Source organism: Homarus americanus, unplaced genomic scaffold, assembly GCF_018991925.1.
Source record: "Homarus americanus isolate GMGI-L3 unplaced genomic scaffold, GMGI_Hamer_2.0 scaffold51859, whole genome shotgun sequence".
NCBI lineage: Eukaryota > Metazoa > Arthropoda > Malacostraca > Decapoda > Nephropidae > Homarus > Homarus americanus.
The window spans coordinates 1,842,706-1,847,705 of record NW_024711292.1 but is presented as its reverse complement, the minus strand read 5'-3'; positions in this window follow the sequence as shown (position 1 = coordinate 1,847,705).

Here is a 5,000-nt window from a genome sequence, read left to right as displayed (position 1 = left end):
GAATGGAAGAGGGAAGAGGAACAGAAGGAATGCATGGAAGGGTAGAAGGAGAGGTGAGGGGGATAGGTGAGGGTAAGTGGACAGGTGATGAGATGTAAATGGACACACCTGTGGTAATGACGGATGGCCCTTCACCTATATCCTCATTAATGACCCTCCCCCACTTATAGGTCAAGGGTCAAAGATCATTGGACTGGGGTCAGGCGTCATGGAATTATTTGGGGTCAGAGGTCATGGAATTATTTGGGGTCAGGGTGTCATGGAATTATTTGGGGTCAGAGGTCATGGAATTATTTGGGGTCAGAGGTCATGGAATTATTTGGGGTCAGGGGTCATGGAATTATTTGGGGTCAGAGGTCATGGAATTATTTGGGGTCAGGGGTCATGGAATTATTTGGGGTCAGGGGTCATGGAATTATTTGGGGTCAGGGGTCATGGAATTAAAACTAGTGGTGGTGGTAGTGTTGTTTATTTTGTTTATATTAAAAAATGAGAATAATATTTTACCTCTTTTTAATAGCGCGCGCACACACACACACACACACACACACACACACACACACACACACACACACGACCAATAAACAACGGGTCAACAGTAGAAACAGCCTTAACAGAGGTAATGACAACAGAAATAGAACCAATTCTTATATCATGAACAACAGTGACACCTGTATCAATGGTCATGAGTATCAACAGTGACAACGGTATCAACAGTGACAACGGTATCAACAGTGACACCTGTATCAATGGTAATGAGTATCAACAGTGACAACGGTATCAACAGTGACAACGGTAACAAGAATAACAACATTAACAATAGTATTAATATTATCGAAACAACAGAACCAGATTCAACAGTAGCGGCAGTACACTACATTAACGGTAACAATAACAACGGCATTAACAACAACAATAACAACAATAACATAACAATTTAAAGATAACAATACAACCATTTGTGTATGAAACTTAACGTCTATTGACTGGCCAATCAGTAACGGGCTTGAACAGCTTATAACAATGACCTGATCATATGATTGGCTACTGCTAACACGTGACGTCATTCTTTGTTTACATGGTGAGAGAGCATTCTTGTTAGAACAGAAAATTTGTTTACAAGTAATAAATAAACAAATATGTCAGTGATTGAGTGGAATATTTTTTTTTTTGTATTTATTTTATCTTTGAATTATATCTATAAAACTTTATATTTGTGAAGGTAAATTAATTTAATGAAAAAAAGGAAAAAAAAATAATGTGAATTTCCCTCCCTCACCTCCCCCGTGAGATAATTATTAATATTTTTTTTCTTCAATATTAATAACGATTGAAGAAGTCAGTATATTGTGTGTATGAAGTCACTCTCAGCTGAACTCAGCGTTGTGCAGTATTATCTGTTTATGGATGTGTGTATCTCTCTCTCTCTCTCTCTCTCTCTCTCTCTCTCTCTCTCTCTCTCTCTCTCTCTCTCTCTCTCTCGTTAGTTTCAGCTGAATCCCAAAATATCGTCCTGAAATCGTGCGGTGTGGGAGACAGAGGAGAGCGGGCAGTGTTTGGGTGCGTCTGCCGAGTTAACACGACACCAGGGAGAAAAAAAAAAACCTCTGATGGAGACATTTAGAAATGAAACTGGACTAATATATGGGACCAGGGCGTAAGATTATGCTATCTCCTTCTCCGGCGTAAGAGTTATTTCGCCATTCAACTGACAGATGAAACCGACCATAAAAGAGAGTGCGGGATAGCATGATTTGTCTCTGATATATGACCAACCGGACCCCGCCAGCGAGGAGCGGGGCCCGTCCTTCCACGATGGTGTAGTGTAGACATAGCAATAAGGTCCATTCTCTTATAAGAAACATTCTGATTTTAAACTTTAAAGCGGCTACAGTGTAACATACTCTTAGCCCATTATGCTAGCAGCTACAATGGATACCGACAAAGGCCATTTTTTTACTGGCGAGTCGATGGTGTTCGACCTTACGGAGTGCTGTGGTGCAACATTGTCTTGCCCCGACTCGCCAGCAGCTTAGGTCGTATAACTGGTTGCTCCGGCAAGTTGCCACATCGTGTTTCTTCCTCAAGTTTATTTTCGAAGATTGTTTTTTTTAGTGTGATTACCTCAAAACAAAGCATCATTCCATTGCTTCTATATCTCTTAAACCTAAACCCACACTAAACCATTAAGGGAACAAAACAAATAAACAAATAAATAACCAATAGTTTATTGACACTAGCAAACCGCGGCTCTTCCAAACAACTATGTATCAGTCATTTATAAGTCTCAATGCCACGAATAAAATTCAAATGATACGATTCCCTCCAAGACAGGTGAAGGTGGTACCTGTATTAGGGGAGTGTAAGGCCCCTTATTCTTTGACGTATAGGATGAAAACCTTCCCCCCCCCCCCCTGACTGCCTCCTAGCTGACCAGAAGAATCTCGACGCACCAATGTATTGTCAAAAATCCAGATCCTGATATTGGTGTTGTCTAAAACGAGTGTCCAAGAGAGGCAATTAAAGTGTGGCGAGTTTTATTGACACGAGAGGCGAGGAGGATGGCGAGGAGGAGGAGGAGGGAGGGTGGGTTGTGGAGTGAGCCAAGATGCTAATTTTATGGTCGGTCTAACTACTACAGCCAGGGAGGAGAGAGAAGGAGAGAGAGAGAGAGAGAGAGATAAAATAGTCATAAAGAAGATAGACAGAAAGAGAGAGAAAGAATATTCAAGGGAGATAGAATGAAAGAGAGAGAGAGAGAGAGAGAGAGAGAGAGAGAGAGAGAGAGAGAGAGGACACGAAGAATGAAAACTGATATGAAACAAGAGACGCCACAGTGAAGAACAGAAGGCTATAGCGAGACATATATGATCAACGACTTCGGTATAAAGCTGTATATACTAGACAACAGTAAAGTATTATATATATATCTCCAATTATAGTAGTAAATTATAGGGGATTATATATACTACAATATTATTCCTTTTGGGGGATATATAATGACAATATAATGAACAAGAATTATACCAGTTCGGTGTTTAATATCGTTTTAATTTTTACAATGAAAAATCCTTCAGATCAAATACAAACATAAATATTGCTTTGAATTAAATTTAACTTCATTTTAGCATTTATATTTACAAGAAAAACTAATAAAAATAAAAATAATTATAATTAAAAGTCGTAAAAGTCAATATTTCCAAAATTTCTTACCCGCCCATCCCGAAATATTTTAGGGGAATTTCCCTCCATCACTTTTGCGGACACGTGTATTTCCTGGCCAAGTGTCGAATATCACATCTGTTGACAATGTTAATGGCAGCCATCTGATGGTCGCAGATATCAACCCCTGGCAACCACAGATAAAATTTTGGCGTCTCCAGAACCATTACATGAATTTAGCGAGTGGAAGAGGGATAATAATTTTAGCGTCTGAAGGAGTATATATTTTGGCGAGTGGTAAGATGGATTATAATTTTGGCGTTTGGTGCAGCGACAGAATATTTGATGAATGGAAAAACATCCTAACCTGAACATTTTTTTCCCATTATCAAACATCAAAGTTACTCACAGATACCCGCTACTTTTCTGTGAGTAGAAAGTAGTATTTGGGAGACAAAGTTTATATCTGTGAGCCATTATGAGACTTTTGTGAGCATTAGGAATAACTCTTGAGAAAATACATTAGTTTGGTATCGTATTTTGTGAGCTGGTGTGAGTACTTATGAGAAGATATGTGAGTTTTTTGAGTAGATATATGAGGTTTAGTTAAGGGTTCTATGGCCACTAGTGATCATTTCTAGGAGTGGGTGTTTCATCTGTGAGGGTGTGGGCGGGGTAGCAAGAAGGTATGTGGGGTGTAGGTGGATTAGTGTGAGTTTGTGTGAGTGCAAGTATAGGGTGGGTGGTGTGGGTGGCGTCAGTAGCAGGGCGGGTGGGTGTATGAGGGTGCTGGGGGGCGGCGGGTGTGTGGTGTAGCCGCCAGCAACAGGGCGGGTGAAGGAACACTTGTCATACACTTCACTTTATGGGACAAATTAGCCCTCACCAGCACTACTGCCAGGTCCTGTGAGGCATTTCCCCGACGCTGAGGACCCGGGTACCCCAAACCTTCGCTCACCCTACCACCAAAACAAAGATCACGTCCTGGATAAAATAAATCAATTTTTTTTTTTTATTCCTTGAACGAGTTGGAGATTTTCTGAGATATTTAGGACAGAGATATATAGAGTTCTTCACTACTGAGAGGAAACTTAATTGAAAACTCCCTCTTGTGGAAGGTTTGAATAAGCGAATCATCGGAACGATTCGATTCGGCCAGGACCGGATCAGTGATGCCCAATGAACAGAAAGGTTCCTCTGGCCAAACTGGAATGTTACCCGTTTTGTCTCGGGGTTTACAAACTACGCACTCTAATAGCCGCCATAATGTGCCCCTGGCAGCGAGAAACAAAAGACGATCGACCTCCTAAATAAAAACAAGTGCGGGTTGACTACCCTAGTACGAAGCGACGTTTCTTTTATTCAACGCTGCAACTGACCCCCCCTTATATATACAGGTGGTGGTATCTATGCTCTAAACCTTTATTTGTTTATGATTGGTTTCTTTGTTGTGTGGCTGCTGTTGCATAAGTCGGTGTATTTCTTTATATCTGACTCGTACAACTTTTTTCCTTGTTCAGAGTCTACTGTTTTTGTTGTGGTCAGTTCACAATTTATTTATTGTAGATGTTTTTTTGTTGAATGAGTATATGAGCTTTGTAGTGACAGAGGCAGACAGTTAACAAACGGCAGAGAATGATAGAGAGATATACAGACAGACAGACAGACAGGACAGATAACCAACAGACAGAGATGGTCTACCTGGATCAGTGTGAGGTATACAGTAAATCTCAGTCCACTACCACCACTCTACCATCACTACCACCACCACCACCACTCTACCATCACTACCACCACCACCACCACTCTACCATCACTACCACCACCACCACTGCCAC